At 41.8% G+C, this 23,282-nt stretch overlaps 1 long non-coding RNA gene across 1 annotated transcript; it reads left to right on the top strand.

Moving 5' to 3' along the window:
• Nucleotides 1-18,091: 18,091 nt before the first annotated feature.
• LOC129814011 (uncharacterized) lies at nt 18,092-22,196 on the top strand. The gene is made up of 3 exons (XR_008753217.1): nt 18,092-18,247; nt 18,770-18,849; nt 21,468-22,196. It is a non-coding gene; the product is annotated as an uncharacterized LOC129814011 (long non-coding RNA).
• Nucleotides 22,197-23,282: the final 1,086 nt, after the last annotated feature.

Raw genomic sequence — 23,282 nt, 5'->3', positions numbered from 1 at the left:
AACTTGTGGACGCACGTGATCAATTAAAAGCGTTTCATCGTCACTGTAAGAAACACGTTATTTTGTTGAAAATATGTTTTTAAACAAAGCTGATCTAAATTTCAAAATCACAGAGAATTAAGAAAACCGATTTAATAGAACATGCTGTCACGCATTTGAGCAAGTGTTGTTTTCCAATTGTACGCTAGATGGCACTGTTGCAATGAACCCCACACTGTGTGTGGTTTCATTGTTCAGGCCATTAGGCATTAGACAAAATGTACACTTCGTCAATGAAAGATCAACCCCAAGCTTCCTAGATTGTTTTAAGGTAAACAATTATTGTACGTGATTATTTGTGTGGGGTCATTCTATCATTTTTACCTCCACACTAAAACACAAGCCTACCTGGAAGGGAAAAAAAGTAAAGCAATGCCAACTCTTGCCAACTCTTTCTGGAGCCTCATTTATCAAAGGTGCCTACACACATACAATTCTCTAAAGCTTGTGTGCACCAATAAGATTTCCCGCAAAGGTTGACATTTACAAAGACAGAATAGGAAGCCAGACATGGCACTCCCTCATTTTGTGTTTTATAATATAATACCACAGAGTCATAATACCCATAAAATCTAGACATCAAACAGGGAAATTGTTCCAATTGTTTTGTCACCATAATTTTTCCCCATAGGGGATAATAGAAACACTTAAAATAAGGGCTGTGTTGCATGTATGCTTACCCTGTCATGATGTTTTAATAACTGTGTAAATCTCTCTAGGACAAGGGGACATTTTATAAATATATTCAGCTGTATTTACACCTCCCCCACACACAAATGAAATGCTAATTAGCTGGTAATGTGGTTATCATAAGGACTTACAAATGCCATGATGAGCTGGACAAGCCTGCTGAGGTAAGAATCTCTGGATGAATTATCTGTTAGCTAAATGTAGTAATGAACACATTGGCAACATGTCTTTAAATGGACAATTGTGTGAACTGTATTGTGTAAGTTGTAAATTGACACAATAACTGATAGCAAAGGTTTCAGCTAGAGATGATGTGCAGGAGCTTTCAGGGATTTGTAGTTTTGCATGATGTCTACTTTGATGCTAATTAGAATTTTCTAATCTGAGAGTAAATACAGCCAAATATATTGATAAGTCACCTTGTCCGAGAGAGATTTACATGGTTATCAAAATGTCACGCCAGTGTAAGCCTACACGAATCACAGACCTTATTTTTAGTGTTTCTACAATCCCCCAAGGGAAAGATTAATGGTGGAAAACCGATTGGAAGCATTTTTCTGTTTGACCTCTATGTTTTATGGGTATTATGACACCTCCACTGTGGGGCTCTATGGAAGTCAATTAACTAAGAGGCTAGACCCAGCTGCTATCACTGGTGTCTATGGGCGCAAGGTGGTCTTTGTATGTCAAGCTGAGACAGTCTTTAGTATGATATGTTCCATTTTGTATGGTATATATTCATTTGTGGATGTCCATCATCCATTTATGATATGTTCCAAATTACAATTCGTATGATATGTAATAATTTGCAATTTGTGCAGTATGTTACCAATTGCAACTTGTACAATATGTTACAAATTTGCCAAAAATATAATATGTTAAACATTTGCTAAACGTATGATATGTTACGAATGGCAATTTGTTGTGGTTAGGTTAAAGGGTTACGATTGGGGGAAGGGTTAGCTAAAAGGGTTAAGGTTAGGCTTATCTAACATGCTAAGTGATTGCAATGTAGCTAATTGGCTAAAGTTGTCCTTGATGAGATTTGTTTGCATATATGCCCACCCACCGACCCCGACCAACCACCATCTTGCCTTAAAGGTGCAATATGCATTAATCACTCCACCATTTTCTGTTGCTAAAATTCTAATACAGTAGTTTGGCTAATTTCAGTTTGTGACAACACAAGGAATGCATTGTGTAGAGAATCATTTTACCTATCTAAACTGCTGTGAAATATCTTTTCAATAACCAAAAATATTGTGTTTTCCGCTGTTTGAATGGAAAGCATAGAATTAGAGTACATAGAGCAGAGCTACCGCTTCTTAGATTTGCTTTCAATGAGAATGACAGATCTATAACTTACATTTCTATGTGAATTTGGTCGGTCGCCCAAAAAGTTACATCGCCCACCAGCTGGTAGGTTGCCCACCAGGTGCCCTTAGAGAGTTCTTCAATGAGTTTGACACCTTGATAAGCTCATTTCCTGATGATGGCTCACCGCTCTTCTTGGCAACTTCAACCTCCCGACATCTGCCTTTGATTCATTTCTTTCTCTTGCACTCTTTCCCTTGCCTGTTTGACCTCACCCTTTTCCAGTCCCCTCCCACACACAAGGCAGGCAATACTCTTGACCCCATCTTTACTAGAGGCTGTTAGGCTACTAATCTCACTGCAGCCCCCCCTTAAGGTCTCTGATCACTACTTTTTATTTTCTGTCTCTCTCCTCTAACCCCACCCACTCAGCCCCTATCCAGATGGCCATGCGCCATCCCAATCTTTTCTCTCTCTCTCTCTCCCACTACTCTTTCCTCTTCTATTCTATCATCTCTCGCTTCTGCTAAATCCTTCTCCATCCGGTCTCCTGATTCTGCCTCTTCGACCCTACTCTCCTCCCTTTCCACTTCCATTGACTCGCACTGTCTCATTTCCTCCCGGCTGGCTCGGCCCTCCCCTCCTGCTTTGTCACTGAGTGACTCATTGCAAGTTTACAGAACAGGACTGCAGGCAGCTGAGCAACAATTGAGTTTCGATTAAACTTCCGGAGTACCTAACATCCTTTGTCCCTCCTCTCTACCTTCTCGTCCTCTGTATCTGCTGCTAAAGCCACTTTCTATCACTCAAAATCTGAAGCCTCTGCCTCTAATCCTAGGAAACTCTTTTCCACCTTCTCTTCCCCCCTTAACCCACCACCCCCTCCCTACCTCCAGGCATAGGGTAGTTCTTTGTGAGTGGGACCAGTGGACTCAATAGGCTGAGTGAATGAGGAGCGGATGTCGTCAACCTTCTTTTCAAAGTGGTTGACAAAGTCATCCCTCTCTAACCAGATGAGATCCTGCGACTTGTGAGGTCCGGCCGCCAGACAATCTGCCAGCTCGACCCCATCCCCTCCTCCAGACCATCTCTGGAGACCTTCTCACTTCCCTCATCAACTTATCCCTGACCACTGGCTGCATCCCATCTGACTTCAAATTGGGCTGAGTTGATCCCCTTCTCATGAAACCAACACTCAACTCCTCTGATATCAAAAACTACAGACCGGTATCCTTTCTTTCCAAAACACTTGAGTACGCTGTCTCTGACCAACTCTCTCACTATCTCTTTCAGAATGACCTTCTTGACCCTAACCAGTCAGGCTTCAAGATGGGTCACTCAACCAAGACTGCTCTTCTCTGTTTCACGGAATCTCTCTGCACTACCAAAGCTGACTCTCTCTCCTCTGTTCTCATCCTCCTAGATCTCCCTGCTGCCTTCGACACTGTGAACCATCAGATCCTCCTCTTCACCCTCTCAGGGCTAGGCGTCTCAGGCTTTGTCTTGGATTGCATCCTACCTGGCAGGCCGCTCCTACCAGGTGACATGGAGAGGATCTGTGTCTGCACCCCATACTCTCACTACTGGTGTCCCCCAGGGCTCGGTTCTAGGCCCTTTAATCTTCTCTCTATACACCAAGTCACTAGGCTTCTTCATATCCTCACATGGTCTCTCCTATCATTGCTATGTGGATGACACTCAACTATTTTTCTCCTTACCCCCTTTCTGACACCAAGGTGGTGACACACATCTCCGCGTACCTGGCAGATATCTCAGCTTGGATGTCTGCCCACCACCTCAAGCTCAACCTCGACAAGACGGAGCTGCTCTTCCTCCTGTGGAAGGCTGCCCACTCCAGGACCTCTCCATCACTGTGTCCCCCTCCCAGAACTCAAAGAACCTTGGCGGGACTCTGTACAACACGATGTGGTCTCTTCTCTGTTCTCTGCAATCGGCACATGTCCTAATCCAGACACTTGTCTTCTCTCATCTGGACTACTGTAACTCGCTGTTGGTAGGGCTCTCCGCTTGTGCCATCAAACCCCTGCAACTCATAAAGAATGCTGCAGCCCACCAGCACACTCAACAGGCTTCCAGTTGAAGCTCGCATCCACTACAAGACCATGGTACTTGAAGCAGCAATAGGAACTGCCCCTCCATACCTTCAGGCTAAGCTTAAACCCTACACCCCAATCCGAGCACTCCGTTCTGCTTCCTCTGGTCTCTTGGCCCTTGCACCCTACAGGAGGGCAGCTCCCGCTCAGTCCAGTCCAAGCTCTTCTCTGTCCTGGCACCCCAATGGCGGAACCAGCTTCCTCCGGAAGCCAGGACAGCAGAGTCCCTTCCCATCTTCTGAAAACATCTGAAACCCAACCTGTTCAAAGAGTATCTTGAATAATCCCAAAGCCCCCCCTCTCACATCCCTTCCTCACCCCGATGCTGTAGCCCGGCCCGCATAGTGTTCAACCTTCCCAAGATCGCCCATGTCACCACACTCCTCCGCACACTTTACTGGCTTGCAGTCGAAGCTTGCATCCAAGCTTGCATACAAGCCAATGGTAATTGCCTGTGGAGCAGCAAGAGGAACTGCCCCTCCCTACCTTCAGGCTATGCTCAAACCCTACATTCCAACCGTAGCACTCTGTTCTGTCACCTCTGGTCTTTTGGCCCTCCCACACCTACGGAAGGGCAGCTCCTGCTCAGCCCAGTAAATTCTCTTCTCCGTCCTGGCACGCCAATGTTGTAACCTGCTTCCTCCTGAAGCTAAGACAGCACTGCCCACATTCCGAAAACATCTGAAATAAATGTGATCAAAATACCATTGCGCTTTCTTTTAGAATCTATCATGATCCAGTTCCAACATCTCAAAATCATACAACAAATTAGGGTGTTTTTGTTATGATAAAAGGTGAATGGAGGGCGTTTTCCAGCCAGGGTTGTAGCGCTCGTCCACGAGAGCATAAATATAGTGTGGCTCTGATTTATCAATGAAAACGTGTATATGTTGCGTGAAACAGTTTGATAAATTTGTTTGGCAAGCAAATCCTATAATCTCCACATGTATACCAGAATGTAGTAAGAAATGTATGCAAGGTTGATAAATGAGGACCCTGGCAGGCAGGCAGACAGACAGAGATCGGTCTCGTTAGTAGTGATGCTGTGAGTCCCGGAAGCCATTGGGACTAATGAGGATTATTATCCTGTCTGGCGCAGGGGGCCACACACTCTCCTCCTGGGGCTTTGAAAGTCGGGCACACTGCAGGGCATGGCACGCCATTAAGGGCCGTTCCAAGGGGGTGACCAGAGGCCACTTAGGAAATGACGTGACAGGCAGAGATGAGTGTAGTTGTAACTTAGTATTCAGGGAGGGAGGACAGTAGAGAGCTTCTGTGCTTTTGACTGAATAGTGGTGACCTATGTGGACATTTGCTTATACTTACTCATTCTCCCCATCCATCCTTTTCATTAGTTATTTTTATTTGATTTGAATTGAATTCTATGCCTCAGTTTTCCCCATTAGAATCACTCCGGACAAATAAACTCAGTGTATTCTAGAAGTGTCATTAATAGACCATGATGATGGCTTTGAATTTTTTTCAGAGAAAGAGAAAGTATCAAAAACACACCACTCCACCGCATGCATTAATTAAACCATATTCATCAAACCAAACCTGGTCAGGGAGAATGATGCTGAGTTTGTTCCCTCTAATTAGATTTGCAATTATTGTAAGCTGTAATAGTTCTTTAGAGTCAGTCTGAACCGAGTGTGCTCTTGAACATAATCCACCTCAAATGATAAGATAATGGAGCCAGAAAGAGGCCACCACTTCTTAAGGAACCAGCAGATAGAATCCACTACAGGGACCTTTTAGGGAGAGAGGGAGAAAGATGGAGATAGATAATATTCTGAAATCCGCTAAATGTTTTTTAACAGTAGTTACTGTACCTCAGTCCTCATAGTTTTGTTTAATTTAAATATTCCAACACTTATCTATTATTATAGAGAGATACACAATGTATCGCACTGATTAAAAAGCAATATAATATACAAGTGAATGCTGTATATGTAAAGTTAAATTATATATTTAATTTAGGAACCGATTTAAATTTGTTGGGGGGGGGGGGGGTCAAAAATAGGGGAGGGTTGGCAAACTTTTTTTCTTTGGATTTTTTTTATTTTTTTTCTGGTTTACATTCACACTTCTGCTCACATTTTCTCTATAAACAATGTCTTGACTTAGTTTTGATATTACCCTAATAAAGTTTTGAAATGTTTGTGAAGGTATGGTGTGGCTATTATTGAGCTTTAGCTACTGCAGGCCTATGATATGAAGGCAGTGCGCCCCGGCGCTCCAACTGACTCTGACAGGTGAACTTGAGGTGAGGAAGTGAGATTCAGGCCTACCAGAGTTACTCCTATAATCTAACAAAATAATGCTTATCTTTATAAAAAATATTCTGATTGAAAGCTAACGAATTAGCCTCCTTCTGTACGTCCTATATCTGTATAGCAGATGCAGTAGCCATATAACATAAGGAACTGCATATTGGTGTCATAGCATGCCACCGGCATATCTCTCTGGGGTTAGGCCTATGTTACTCTTCCTTTATTTGTGTGTGTGTGTTAGTGTATATACACACACACACCTTTCTCAGCAAAAAAATAAACATACTTTTTTCAGGACCCTGTCTTTCAAAGATAATTTGTAAAAATCCAAGTAACTTCACAGATATTCATTGTAAAGGGTTTCCCATGCTTGTTCAATGAACCATAAACAATTAATGAACATGCACCTGTGGAACGGTCGTTAAGACACTAACAGCTTACAGACGGTAGGCAATTAAGGTCACAGTTATGAAAACTTAGGACACTAACGAGGCCTTTCTACTGACTCTGAAAAACATCAAAAGAAAGATGCCCATGGTCCCTGCTCATCTGCCTGAACATGCCTTAGGCATGCTGCAAGGAGGCATGAGGACTGCAGATGTGGCCAGGGCAATAAATTGCAATGTCCGTACTGTGAGACGCCTAAGACAGCGCTACAGGGAAACAGGACGGACAGCTGATTGTCCTCGCAGTGGAAGACCACGTGTAACAACACCTGCACGGGATTGGTACATCCGGACATCACACCTGCAGGACAATACAGGATGGCAACAACAACTGCCCGAGTTACACCAGAAACACACAATTCCTCCATCAGTGCTCAGACTGTTCGCAATAGGCTGAGAGAGGCTGGACTGAGGGCTTGTAGGCCTGTTGTAACCTGTTAAGGCTAGGGGGTGCTGTTGTCACTATTTATGGAAATCGTGTAATTTTTTAAACAGCTTCCTACAAAATTCTTGATCGTACAATATGCATATTATTACTATTATTGGATAGAAAACAGTCTATAGTTTCTATAGGCGTTGAAATTTTGTCTCTGAGTGGAACAGAACTCATTCTACAGCAATTTCCCTGACATGGAGTCAGATTTCACACATTTTGGCCCCTGTTCTGGAGTCAGTTTTAAGGCCACTGTTATTGCTATGAGTATACGGACACTGCTTACGTCTTCCCCTGGATGCCTTTACGTGATGACGCTTTGAATGGTATCGATTGCCCAATCACAGCCACTATAAATGAAAAGGAACTCTTTTCTAGGTGCGTCAGGCGCGCGGAGGACACCGACCTACTGTTTTTCCAAGCATTAGTGTAGCCAGTTATATTTCTCCGGTCATATTTTTACTCGTTATAGGAGTTAAAAACATCATAAGGTAGTTAATTTAAAGCGTTTTATAACAATTTATATCCGTTTAGTGCGATTTTGGGACATTTATTTCTGAGCCACTGTGAATCTCTGGGCACCGTTCCAGTTCATGCCGAACGCAATGTGCATTTCTACATGGCAAGAGGACAGCTTTCGACCAAAAGACGATTAGACCCAAGAAAGGATTCTTTGACCAAGATTCTGATGGAAGAACAGCTCAAAGTAGGAACAATTTATTATGATAAATCATGTTTCTGTCGAAAAATGTTAGTGGCTTAGGACGCCATCTTTTTTGACGTAGCTTCGCTTGGCGCAAACTGTATTGAAAAGTAAGGATAATTAAAAAAATGTAATTCCGCGATTGTATTAAGAATTAAATTGTCTATCAATCGCTGTCCACCCTATATTTTTTAGTCACGTTTATGAGTATTTATGTATACGACTAGATCACTGTCTAATATGGCGCACGACATTTTCTGACCAGCTGGGCTACTTTTCTCATTGTCTAACCATGATTTTGGTGGCTAAATATGCACATTTTCGAACAAACTGTATATGTATGTTGTAATGTGATGTTACAGGAGTGTCATCTGAAGAATTCTGAGAAGGTTAGTGAAAAAATTAATATATTATAGGGGATGTTTACGTTATCGCTCTCTTTGGCTAGAATCAATGCTGGGGTAATGTTTGCACATGTGCTATGCTAATATAACGATTTATTGTGTTTTCGCTGTAAGACACTTAGAAAATCTGAAATATTGTCTGTATTCACAGGATATGTGTCTTTCGATTAGTGTATGCTGTGTAGTTTTACGAAATGTTTGATGATTAGTAGTTAGGTAAATACGTTGCTCATTGTAATTATTCTAGTCCATTTGTGACGGTGGGTGCAATTGTAAACTATGACATCTACCTGAAATATGCACATTTTTCTAACAAAACCTATCCTATACCATAAATATGTTATCAGACTGTCATCTGAGGAGGTTTTTTCTTGGTTAGTGGCTATCAATATCTTAGCTTAGCCGAATTGGTGATAGCTACTGGTGTTGGTGGACAAAGAAAAGATGGTGGATTATGCTAATGTATTTAGCTAATAGTACCTGTGGATGTATTTGAAGGCCTACCTTCAAACTCAGTGCCTCTTTGCTTGACATCATGGGGAAATCAAAAGAAATCAGCCAAAACCTCAGAATCTTTTTTTGTAGACCTCCACAAGTCTGGTTCATCCTTGGGAGCAATTTCCAAATGTCTGAATGTACCACTTTCATCTGTACAAACAATAGTAAGCAAGTATAAACACCATGACAATGCCTGAAAGGCCGCTCAGCAACCTGAAAGGCCGCTCATCAAGGAAGAAGCCACTGCTCCAAAACTGCCATAGAAAAGCCAGACTACGGTTTGCAACTGCACATGGGGACAAAGATCGTAATTTTTGGAGAGATGTCTTCTGGTCTGATGAAACAAAAATAGAACTGTTTGGCCATAATGACCATTGTTATGTTTGGAGTTAAAGGGGGAGGCTTGCAAGCCGAAGAACACCATCCCAACCATAAAGCACGGGGTGGCAGCATCATGTTGTGGGGGTGTTTTGCTGCAGGAGGGACTGGTGCACTTCACAAAATAGATGGCATCATGAGGCAGGAAAGTTATGTGGATATATTGAAGCAACATCTCAAGACATCAGTCAGGAAGTTAAAGCTTGGTCGCAAATGGGTCTTCCAAATGGACAATGACCCCAAGCATGCTTCCAAAGTTGTGGCAAAATGGCTGAAGGACAACAAAGTCAAGGCAGTGGAGTGGCCATCACAAAGCCCTGACCTCAATCCCATAGAACATTTGTGGGCAGAACTGAAAATGTGTGCGATCAAGGAGGCCTACAAACCTGACTCAGTTACACCAGCTCTGTCAGGAGGAATGGGCCAAAATTCACCCAACTTATTGTGGAAAGCTTGTGGAAGGCTACCCGAAACATTTGACCCAAGTTAACTTCTTATGGCTGCAGGGGCAGTGTGTGTGTGTGTGTGTGTGTGTGTGTGTGTGTGTGTGTCACATAGTGGACACCTAGGCCTATGCAATGTCATGATACATTTAGTGCTTAAGTCTCTAACAGGTGGACAATTGTTATTTTAGGAAAGTAGCCCTCCCCAAAAATAGGCTATATAGTTTTGCATATGCTACACATCGAAACATACGTAATAGTGTTTTTGTAATTTGTTATAGCTCTTTTTAAAGACTAAATGTGGTTCATTTGGTCAACATCCCTCGTTAATTGATGGCGCTGGCTGCGCCAGGTCGGATCTGAATGCATATGAATGTAAAGATGTCCGGTAAATAAAAATCTTCCCTGTCATGTTGTATGGCACCAAATTTTCCTAAAGGAAACTCTGAAATGGCTTATTGTTTTTTATGAAGATTTAGAATATTCGCATGACAATCTGTGGCCAATTGGATGGAAACCTAGCTATAGACACACTAAAGACACTGGCAATTGCGCTAGTCCAGTGTCACTTTGATTATTCCTGCACATCATGGTTTACCAGCAGCCCCAACATCTAAATATAAGCTACCTGCCAAACAAGCTTGTAAGAATTTTACTTAAACTCCCCCCTCATACTCATCCGGAGGTTGAGCATTTTTTGTCTTTATCTCTGTAATATGTCTATCTATGTAATTGTATATTTATGTACAAAATAGGGACCACAATGGAAATAAGTCCCCGACTTTGCCACTTTTAAAAATCTTTGTGTTCCCAAGGCAACTAGTTCAAAGCCAAGGGTTGTGAAAGGTCTGTACCAATAAGCAGGACACTCAAAACATCTAAGGAAAGATACAGCCATGGGCAAGATGTGCAAACAACTACTGTATACCATTTTGCCAAACTACTGTTACTGCTATACTGTTAAAGAGTAGAAAAAAGCTTCTAAACAGTTGCTTAATGTATTTTGATTATTCAGAAAATGCACCTTCCTCTTGTTTAATTCCTCTTGTTTACTTCCTGATGTGATCGACAAGACCTGTGAAACCTCATATAGCAGACAAACAGACCAGATAGATGGGGTGGGGTGGGGTGACAGACCCATACAGAGAGTGATGGAAAGACACACACACAAACACACACACACACACACACACACAAACACACACACACACACACACACACACACACACACACACACACACACACACACACCTGACTCAGTGTGAACACATCACTGGGACCTGGCTTGATCACAGCGTGCTGCTTACCCACTGGGCACAGACGTCAGTTCAATGTCTCGTTTGGATGTTCCTTTGGTTGAGTTTTCAACTACGTGAATTCAAAGTGAAATCAACAAAACATTAAACCATGTCATTGGATTTAGGTTAAAAGTTGGGTGAAAAGAGACAAAATTCCATTACGTTGATTCCTTTTTTAAATTCAATCACTTTTCCACATTGACTCAACATCGCATAACATTGTTTGGTTGAAATGATGTGGAAAAAAAGTTGATTCAACCAGTTTTTGCCCAGTGGGTAGGCACGTATTTCTCCTTACTGCTGGATGTGCAAAACATAAAGCATCAGGTCTGAATTAGAATAACAAAGTCACGCTTTTGCTGTTGTACCAGAGGTTTTGAAGGTCACATGGTTGTCTGGGAAACAAATAATTTTTTTGCAGGAAGCTAAATCAGGGAGTTTGTTTTTCTGTAGACTGCTGTATGTGGAGATGCTGACAAACATTAAATGTAAGGTGACCATGAGCTGTCTAAGAAAAGTAACAATGTCCTTATATATGTACATGGAGTCAAGTGTTGCCATAGAAAATCACAATGCATGCAGGTCACCTTCAGATAACTTGCCAGAGGCCAGTTAGTTTTGTTCTGTTTTGTTCATTCACTTCTAAAACGTTGCCTTATTTTATGACCAATGACTGTGTATCTGAATGGACAAAGCCATTTATCACGTGACACCATTCATTCCTATGTGAAGAGTCAATAGTGCTTTGAAGCCAAATGAAGTCGGTTAAGATGGCATGTTATTTTTGTATGGTTGGGTGTGTTTGGCAGTACAGTATGCTTCACTTGGCTTGATTCAAGCAGTCGCCTCGTCACTTGTACCAATGGATTTTGATGGCACGTTTAAGCCAATGCAAATGGGTCTCAATCTAAGCAATTAAGGTCATTGAGTGAGCAGTTGTGAAGTGCAACATCATCTGCCAAGTGAGTACTCCTTGAAGTGACGTTGCAGGCTAGCTCTGTTCTGCCCCCTCTCATTGAGTAGCTCAAGTTGAAGGCAGGCTGCCATGAGCAACTAAATGTTTCTTTTATTTTATTTCTATATTTTTTTATTTCACCTTTATTTAACCTGGTAGACCAGTTGAGAACAAGTTCCTTGTGATCCTTATAACTACTTCTGCATAGCCGCGGGAAGTAGAGGTGCTGAGGGTGCTGCAGCACCTCCTGAAGAATCAACAAATATATATATATACTGTATTAAAAATTAAATACAAATTCTCACAAAAGTAGCGCACTGGGCCTTTACTAGTCTTGTATTAGTGGACCGATATAGCCCTCTGTAGCTTGGACAAATGTTTTTATTGAGCACCGCTCGGACAATAGGCTAGAGAAATCATATCCTCAACCAACTCTTGATCAGTTACTTTCGGTTTGTGATTTTGTTTTTGTCTCAGCGAGTGTTGTCGGTCTTTAAGGGTGTGCTGCTACACTGCTATGGGATTAGCCAGCAGGCAACACTGATATTCAGCCCTAACTAAATAAAACATTTAACTGCTCAAAGTGTAGTCATGACGTGGCATGCCCTTTGGCATCTAAATTAGCTCTGACCTACCTGCAGGGAAATACCAACACTGTGCCCTCACCAGGCGGTCCTGGATCCTGGGCTGGCTGGAGGGTCATGGTGATTGCAGCTACACACTGGGTAAGTTATTTACCAATTGATGGAAATGTAGAGAGGCCAAACGCATGTCTATTTAATTAATGTGCTGTAGCCTATGCCTAATGGGTTTTGCAAGGGTTTCTGCTCAAAGGAAGCAAATGCTGTATAATCATTAAACATGGACTGATAAATTCAAGGCGATTCAAGGCCATGGTGCTAATACAGAAATGCATTGCCTGCATGCGTGAATTGTCATGATTCCCTGTGTGTGCTGTATACGAGAGTCTAATAGGCTTACACTACAGAAATAATGTGGAACTTCATTATCTGTCTGCTATAAGTCGGACAATTACACATTATCATGTGTGGAAGACTGTCCAAATATATTTATCCATGTCTGAGCAAAAAGGGTACAAATTGTTGATTTGTTGATTGCTAGAAATTATTGATTGATTTTGTGTTCTGAAACAGAAGGATCATCTGTATAATTTCCTGATTGTGGAAGTGACCTACTTGGCACAAATTGGTTGAATCATCATTGTTCAAATGTAATGTGTCAACATATTGTGACATGGAATCTATGTGGAAAATACATTGGATTTGAAAAAAGTAATAAACTGTTGTTTTGAGGGTTTAAATTCAACCACTGGATTATGTCATTATTGTAACCCATTTCAACATAGATAAACCTTTGTATAAAACATATTTTGAATTAGTATCTTTGAAACAACATCAGATCTTCAATGTTATATCCACTATCAGGAAAAAAATCTTTAGTCTGGGCAGCACCTCTTACTGGAGAGTTGATCTACAACATTTCATTAGGTGTCCCATTCAGGGATTTAACTAAGCCTAGCTTTTGTATTTGTCACTGACTACTACCACTGTGCAATTCTGAGAATGATTATTGAGAGATATCTTAATAACTAAATATATTCACTGTTGCTATCAGTCATTCAAAAAGGGGAGGTTAAGCAGAGCAAATTAAATGTAACCATACTTTATAAGTATATATACAGTACCAGTAAAAAGTTTGGACACCTACTCATTCATGGGTTTTTCTTTATTTTTACTCTTTTCTACATTGTAGAATAATAGTGAAGGCATCAAAACTATGAAATAACACATATGGAATCATGTAGTAACCAAAAAAAATTCAACAAATCAAAATATCTTTTATATTTCAGATTCTTCAAAGTAGCTAACCTTTGTCTTGATGACAGCTTTGCACACTCTTGGCATTCTATCAACCATCTTCATGAGATAGTCACCTGGAATGCATTTTAATGAACAGGTGTGCCTTGTTAAAAGTTAATTTGTGGAATTTCTTTCCTTCTTAATGTGTTTGAGCCAATCAGTTGCATTGTGAGGGGTGTAGGGGTGGTATACAGAAGATAGTCCTATTTGGTAAAAGACCAAGTCCATATTATGGCAAGAACAGCTCAAATAAGCAAAGAGAAACGACAGTCCATCATTACTTAACCTCTTGACGCTAGGGGTCAGATTATTATATATATATTTTTTTAAATAACGTTCCCAAGGTAAACAGACTATTTCTCAGGTCCAGATCGTAGAATATGCATATAATTTACAGATTAGGATAGAAAACACTCCAAAGTTTCCAAAACCGTCAAAATATTGTCTGTGAGTATAACAAAACTGATTCTGCAGGCGAAAACGTGAGAAAATCAAACCCGGAAGTGATTAAAAAAGAAAAATCTGTTTCCTGGCCCGTTTTTATTCCATTTAAAGGGGTGTCAAACAGATTCATTTTCCAATGGCTTCCTCAGGCTGTGACCAGGCTTTAGACATAGCTTCAGGCTTTTATTTTGAAAAATGAACGAGATTTTTCAAAGTAGTCAGGTGTCCTCAGATTAGTTCCTGCGCGCGAGAGGGTAGCGCTCCATTTTCTTTTTCTCTCTTGTTGATTAGGTTATGGTACGGGTGAAATATTATTTATTACGTTTGTTAAAAACAACCTGAGGATTGATTATAAAAAACATTTGACATGTTTCTACGACCATTACGGCTACTTTTTGAAATTTTCGTCAAACGGAACGAGGCTTTGGTTTTCTAAACATAACGCGCAACCCAAATGGCGTTTTTTTGTTATAAAAGTAATATTTATCGAACAAAAATAACATTTGTTGTGTAACTGGGAGTCTCGTGAGTGCAAACATCTGAAGATTATCAAAGGTAAGCGATTCATTTTAATGCTTTTCTGACTTTCGTGACCAAGCTAACCAAGCTAATATAAGGCTAACTGTTCTAGCATTGATTGATAAACTCACAAAAGCTTAGATTGCTTTCGTTGCAAAGCATATTTTCAAAGTCTGATACGATAGGTGGATTAACGACAAGCTAAGCTATGTTTTGGTATATTTCACTTGTGATTGCATGATTATAAATATTTTTTGTAATATATTTGAATCTGATACGTTTGGGAATTTTCTTCTGGCTTTCAGGACCAGAACGAGGCTGTAGTTTTCTGAACATAACGCGCAAACCAAGTGGCGTTTTTTTGTTATAAAAGTAATATTTATCGAACAAAAAGAACATTTATTGTGTAACCGGGAGTCTCGCGAGTGCAAACATCCAAAGATTATCAAAGGTAAGCGATTTAATTTTATTGCTTTTCTGACTTTCGTGGCAATGCTAATTTGGGGCTAGCTGTTCTAGCATTGATTGATACACTCACAAAAGCTTGGATTTCTTTCTCTGTAAAGCATATTTTCAAAATCTGACAAGATATGTCGATTAACAACAAGCTAAGCTGTGTTTTGGTATATTTCACTTGTGATTGTATGATTATAAATATTTTTAGTAATATTTTGCGCCCTGCAATTCAGTGGTTGTTTAGGAAAATGATCCCGTAAAAGGGATCCGTAGTGCAGAGAAGACATGAAGGTCAGTCAATCCGGGAACATTTCAAAGTTTCTTCAGGTGCATTCGCGAAAACCATCAAGCGCTATGATGAAACTGGCTCTCATGAGGACCGCCACAGGAAAGGAAGACCCAGAGTTACCTCTGCTGCATAGGATAAGTTCATTAGAGTTCCCAGCCTCAGAAATTGCAGCCCAAATAAATGCTCCACAGAGTTCAAGTAACAGACACATCTCAACATCAACTGTTCAGAGGAAACTGCGTGAATCAGGCTTTCATGGTCGAATTGCTGCAAAGAAACCACTACTAAAGGACACCAATAAGAAGAAGGTACTTGTTTGGGCCAAAAAACACGAGCAATGGACATTAGACCGGTAGAAATCTGCCCTTTCGTCTGATGAGTCCAAATTTGAGGTGTTTGGTTCCAACCGCCGTGTCTTTGTGAGACGCAGAGTAGGTGAACAGATGAACAGATGATACATGTGTAGTTCCCACCGTGAAGCATGGAGGAGGAAGTGTGATGGAGTGGGGGTGCTTTGCTATTTACACTTTTGCTAATTTATTTAGATTTCAAGGCACACCTTACGAGCATGGCTACCAGGGCATTCTGCAGCGATACGCCATCCCATCTGGTTTGAGCTTAGTGGGACTATCATTTGTTTTTCAACAGGACAATGACCTAACACACCTCCAGGCTGTTTAAGGGCTATTTGACCAAGAAGGAGAGGAATGGAGTGCTGCATCAGATGTCCTGGCCTTCACAATCACCCAACCTCAACCCAATTGAGATGGTTTGGGATGAGTCGGACCGCAAAGTGAAGGAAAAGCAGCCAACAATTCCTCAGCATATGTGGGTACTCCTTCACGACTGTTGGAAAACCATTCCAGGTGAAGCTGGTTGAGAGAATGCCAAACGTTTGCAAAGCTGTCATCAAGGCAAATGGTGGCTATTTGAAGAATCTCAAATATAAAACATATTCTGATTTGTTTTTCAAACACTTTTTGGTTACTACATGATTCCATATATGTTATTTCATAGTTTTGATGTCTTCACTATTATTCTACAATGTAGAAAATAGTAATAAAAAAAAAACTTCAATGAGTAGGTGGTATTAAACTTTTGACCCGTAGTGTATATGAAATGTTTTCTTACAGAAACATATGATGACACAAGGAGTAAGTTGCCTATGGCTGTGGTCCATTCTGATTTTCAGACAGAGCATACATTAAAAGAAAAGGAAGGTATAACTACCAATTGTCAAATATAATTTTGAGTTCCTTCATATTCTTAAAACAACATGATGGCTTAAATATCTCTCTGCATTAGTTGGTAGATATGTTTGCCAACTGCCTGACTACAATTTCTTATGAGTGTAATAAGCCTCATGTGTTTTCAACATCAGAGGCACTAATATGCATATAACCAGTGAGGATGAAAGTGAGCCAATTGAGAAACCACCAAGCAATGCCCAGTCCAAGACCACATAGAGGCAGAGTTTACCTCCTGCACCAGTCATTAGACCTCAACAGTGTAGCAGAGAGATACCAGTGAGGATTGAGCCACTAGATAGCCAGAGTATTCAACAGCAGCCTTTTGCCGCAGCAGCCAATGTGTGATCGTAAATGTGTTACATGTAAGGGGTAAAAATATAATTATTCTTCCAACAATTGAATGTTTACAACCAAAATTGTTAGGAGCATATTTAGTGTGCAACTTTTTTAAATGTACTTTTAGAAGTTTTACTTTCTGTTAGTCAGCCCCTCTACCAAGATTTTTGTGGTTGCGTCGGCTCATTCTTTTTTCTTGACATGTGAGGGATAAACCACAACTGGTTGGACATTTGGGAAATTAGGAGATATGATAACTTGGGGTTAAATGTGTGTTCTTCATTTTTTGCAGCAGTTCTTCCTGAGATTTTAACATTATTAGACAAATTTAAGCAACAACAACAGCTGATTTTGCTGCAACTGCAAAGGCTGCAGTTGAATGGTTCAACACCATCAGAGGTTCCGGACGTGACCGACCTTGGGTTTCTGGGGTCCTCGCTGGAACACTGGAAGAGAGTCTAGGGAAGGATTGCTGGGCAACCAGACCTCAAATAGAACCTGGTATGGGAAATGGCGCAGCGGTCTAAGGCACTGCATCTCAGTGCAAGAGGTGTCACTACAGTCCCTGGTTCAAATCCAGGCTGCATCACTTCTGGCCGTGATTGGGAGTCCCACAATTGGCCCAGCATCGTCCGGGTTTGGCCAGGGTAGGCAGTCATTGTAAATAAGAATTTGTATTTAACTGACTTGCCTAGTTAAATAAAGGTTACATTTATTTAAAAAAAAATATATATATATATAGTGTTGAAAAGCTATTCACCCGAACCAAACCCCGTTCAATCTGACCCCGAACGCAGTTCCACCTCAAGGCCTGGGTTTACCATTACCTTGGTACTTTACCCCTTCTGATGAATAACCCTGTTCTGAAGCAGTACTCTAATCAGTATTATCTTCATGACATACCAGTTTGTTGTCTTTCAGATCACATCTTTTGGACTGGCCGGAGGAATGACCACCAAGGAACGATACTGTGTGGAGAATACTAACAAAACTCCTGACAAATGCCCTGGCCATGAAGATGAACTGGCGAGGGGCCAATGGGAAGCAGGCATTCGAACGGCTTGCCCTGAAAGGCATAGTTCTCAGTAAGTTCCCTTTCAGGGCTACTGCATGGGGAAGACAGGCAAAATGTCACAATTTATACATTAATCTTAAAAGGAGTGAATAATGGTGCCGGAGAAGATGGCTGCCGTTTTACGGGCTCCTAACCAATTGTGCTATTGTGTGTGTTTTTGCGTTATTTTTAACTTATTTTGTACGGAATGTTTCTGCCACCGTCTCTTATGACCGAAAAGAGATTCTGGATATCAGGATAGTGATTACTCACTTCGTACTGGACAATGCTTGTTTTATTTTAACGAGTTGGACGCGAAGGATTTACTTCAGACACCCAGCAAGGCCCAAATCCCCGTCATTCACATAAAGAAAAGACAGAGATATCGGGGACGTAGGTCAGAGTGCCTTGTAAGGATCCGATGGCGAGTGGGTAATCTGCCTCTACCATCAGTTCTATTAGCCAACGTACAATCATAAGATAACAAAATGAACGAGCCACGAATATCCTACCAACGGGACATTAAAAACCGTATTATCTTATATTTCACCAGTTTGTGGCTGAACGACGACATGGATAACATACATCTGGCGGGGATTTCGCTGCATCGGCAAGATGGAACAGCTGCCTCCGGTAAGACAAAGAGTGGCGGTCTGTGTATATTTGTAAACAAGCTGGTGTCCCTCTAGTAGTGTGGGGGCTGTGCTTTGGCAAAGTGGGTGGGGTTATATCCATCCTGTCTGGCCCTGTCTGGGGGTATCATCGGTATCATGCTCCAGTTTCAACTGTTCTGCCTGCGGCTATGGAACCCTGACCTGTTCACCGGACGTGCTACCTGTCCCAGACCTGCTGTTTTCAACTCTCTAGAGACCGCAGGAGCGGCAGAGATACTTTTAATGATCGGCTATAAAAAGCCAACTGACATTTACTCCTGAGGTGCTGACTTGCTGCACCCTTGACAAATACTGTGATTATTATTATTTGACCATGCTGGTCATTTATGAACATTTGAACATCTTGGCCATGTTCTGTTATAATCTCCACCCGGCACAGCCAGAAGAGGACTGGCCACCCCTCATAGCCTGGTTCCTCTCTAGGTTTCTTCCTAGGTTTTGGTCTTTCTAGTGAGTTTTTCCTAGCCACCGTGCTTCTACACCTGCATTGCTTGCTGTTAGGGGTTTTAGGCTGGATTTCTGTACAGCACTTTGAGATATCAGCTGATGTAAGAAGGGCTATATAAATACATTTGATTTGATTTGGTTTGATTTGGTGCACAAAATCTTTTGCTTGCCTGAGGTAGAGTACCTCACGATAAGCTGTAGACCACACTATTTACCGAGAGAGTTTTCATCTATATTTTTCGTAGCTGTCTATTTACCACCACAGACCGATGCTGGCACTAAGACCGCACTCAATGAGCTGTATAAGGCCATAATCAAACAGGAAAATGCTCATCCAGAGGCGGCGCTCCTAGTGGCTGGGGACTTAAAACTTAAATCTGTTTTACTTCATTTCTACCAGCATATTAAATGTGCAACCAGAGGGGGAAAAAAACTCTGGACCACCTTTACTCCACACACAGAGATGTGTACAAAGTTCTCCCTCGCCCTCCATTTGGCAAATCTGACAATAATTCTATCCTCCTGATTCCTGCTTAAAAGCAAAAACTAAAGCAGGAAGCACCAGTGACTCGCTCAATACAGAAGTGGTCAGATGAAGCAGATGCTAAGCTACAGACTGGAATATGTTTTGGGATTCTTCCGATGGCATTGAGGAGTACACCACATCAGTCACTGGCTTCATTAATAAGTGCATCGATGACGTCGTCCCCACAGTGACCGTACGTACATACCCCAACCAGAAGCCATGGATTACATGCAACATCAGCACTGAGCTAAAGGGTATAGCTGCCGCTTTCAAGGAGCGTGACTCTAACCCAGACACTTATAACAAATCCCGCTATGCCCTCTGACGAACCATCAAACAGGCAAAGCATCAATACAAGACTAAGACTTCATCGTACTACACCGGCTCCGACGCTCATCGGATGTGGGAGGGCTTGCAAGCTATTGCAGACTACAAAGGGAACACAGCTGCGAGCTGCCCAGTGACACAAGCCTACCAGACGAGCTAAATTATTTCTACGCTCGCTTCGAGGCAAGCAACACTGAAGCATGCGTGAGAGCATCAGCTGTTCCGTACGACTGTGTGATCATGCTCTCTGTAGCCAATGTGAGTAAGACCTTTTAAACAGGTCAACATTCACAAGGCCACAGGGCCATGTGAATGCATGCTCAGACTATACGTCCTGGTAATCTGTCTGGCCCTGTGGCCTTGTGAATGTTGACCTGTTTAAAAGGTCTTATTCACATTGGCTACAGAGAGCGTGATCACACAGTCGTCTGTAGCCATGAAGTGCTTTGAAAGGCTGGTCATGGCTCACATCAACACCATTATCCCAGAAACCCTAGACCCTCTCCAATTTGCTTACTGCCCCAACAGATCCACAGATGATGAAATCGCTATTGCACTCCCCACTGCCTTTTTCCACCTGAACAAAAGGAACATCCTACGTGAGAATGCTATTCATTGACTACAGCTCAGCGTTCAACACCATAGTGCCCTCAAAGCTTATCACTAAGCTAAGGACCCTGGAAGTAAAAACCTCAGAGCTAGGCCCTAAAAATGGTCTAATACTCCGGCCACCTTAGTCATGGACTGTTCTCTCTGCTACCGTATGGCAAGTGGTACCAGAGCACCAAGTCTAGGTCCAACCGGTACAGCCGGTACAGAGTCAACAGCTTCTACCCCGAAGGCATAAGACTCCGGAACAGCTAATCAAATGGCTACCAGGACTATTAGCATTGTCGTCCCACACCCTCCATCTTTTACGTTGCTGCTACTCTGTTTATTATCTATGCGTAGTCACTTTACCTCTACCTACATGTATATTTTACCTCAATTACCTCGACTAACCTGTGTCCCCGCACATTGACTCTGTACCGGTACCCCCGGTATATAGCCTCACTACTGTTATTTTACTGCTGCTCTTGAATTATTAGTTCTTATTTACTTATCTATTTTTTTAACTTATTTTTCTGAACTGCGTGGTTGGTTAAGGGCTTGTAAGTAAGAATTTCACTGTAAGGTCTACACGTTGTTGTATGCGGTGCATGTGACAAATAACATTTGATTTGATTTGAAATGTGTTGTTTTACTCTGGGGATTCTCTGTCTCTCCGTTTATCAAAGGGGCTATCTGCTGAAACCACCATAGTACCAAAGCTTCTGATGGTGAAATTGAGAAATACATCAAGAGGTGAAAGCAGCTGACCTCTGACCGAGGCGTAGGAAAAAGAAGAGGGCCCACCCAAAACAGAAGAAGACCAGAGGAGAGAAGATGACCAGAGTGGGGTAGAGGAGTGATGTCATCACACCCTACCCTACACACTGACAATAACAGGGAACGCTGTCACCATACCAAAACCAATTTCGCTAAGTGGGATGGCTCTTTGTGATGTTCCTCATCAGACTGTGGAGTAGAAATCCTATCAGTTCTTAATTGGTCTCGGGAAAGTCATGCTACTTTTAATATGTTAACCTGTGAGTGTTTATTACCAGTGTAATACTGTACCTTCTTATTTCGATAAAGATGTGATGTAATGCTCATTTTGCTGTTCATTGTTTAAGGTTGTTACTATCAGGAATCAAAGTAAGACCCAGGTGCAGACCGTGTCGAAGTAACAATGTTTATTATAGGAACAAGGGCAAGGGTACAGGACGGCAGGCAGGCTCAGGGTCAGGTCAGGCAGAGGTCGGTAATCCAGAGGTGGGGCAAAGGTACAGGATGGCAGGCAGAGTGGTCAGGTGGGGCGGGTACAGGGTCAGGACAGGATGAGCAAAGAGAGACTGTGGAAAAGCAGAAGCTGAATACAAAAACACTGGATAACTTCACAAACAAGATGAACTGGCAACAGACAAACAGAGAACACAGGTATAAATACACAGGGGATAATGGGGAAGATGGGCGACACCTGGAGGGGGTGGGGACAATCACAAAGACAGTTGAAACAGATCAGGGTGTGACAGTTACAGCTGTTTGTACTTTGTTATAGTTTTCAATTCAGTTGCAATATACTATCATGGTGCATGGGTAATATTAATATGAATTAGCATTGCTCTACCTTTGGGGGTATTCTGAAAAGACACTGGCTACCTAGCTAAATAAAGAGATTCACGTATTTAATTACATAGCATGTTCTAGCAACGGCCCTAGCAAAGGACTCTCAAATCCCATTGTGATACAGGGGGACATTATTTGGCAAGACATGGTCCCTTAGAGTTTTTTATTCATCTTTATTTTACAAGCTATATTGACAGATAACATAGGCACTACTTTATCTTGTACACTAAGGACCTGGGGAAGAGTTTCAAGGGTGAAAAGAAGAGAAGAATGTGCCTATTTGATCGGCAGAAAAAGATTTAGTAGCTCGCCACGTTTCATTTTTTTAAAGTAGCTCTCATGCTAGAAAAGGTTGGAGACCCCTGCATTATAATCACTACAGACAAATCAACTTGAAGTGTTTTCTAGAAGTGTCATTAATAGGCATGATGATGGCTTTGAACTTGATTCAGAGAAAGGGAAGTCACCAAAAACACGCCACTCCACCGCATGCATTAATCAAACCATATTCATCAAACCAGGACTGGTCAGGGAGAATAGGGGGAATGATGCTGAACTCGTTCCCTCTAATTAGATTTGCAATTATTGTAAGCTGTAATAGTTATTTAGCGTCAGTCTGGACCGTGTGTGCTCTGGAATATAATCGTCCTCAAATTACAAGATAATGGAGCCAGAGAGAGGCCACTGCTCCTTACGGAACCTGCGGATAGAATCCTCCAAAGGGACCTTTTAGGGAGAGAGGGCTAGGGAGAGAGCGAGGGAGGAAGATTGATAGAGATATCATTCTGAAATCCACTAAATGTGGTTTCACAGTAGTTACTGTACCTTAGTCCTCATAGTTGTGTTAATTTAAATATCCCAACACTTATTATGGAGAGATACAC

The sequence above is a fragment of the Salvelinus fontinalis genome, chromosome 17, assembly GCF_029448725.1.
Source record: "Salvelinus fontinalis isolate EN_2023a chromosome 17, ASM2944872v1, whole genome shotgun sequence".
In the NCBI taxonomy this organism is placed as follows: domain Eukaryota; kingdom Metazoa; phylum Chordata; class Actinopteri; order Salmoniformes; family Salmonidae; genus Salvelinus; species Salvelinus fontinalis.
The sequence above is the reverse complement of the archived record's forward strand: the minus strand, read 5'-3'. Positions and strand labels throughout refer to the sequence as shown.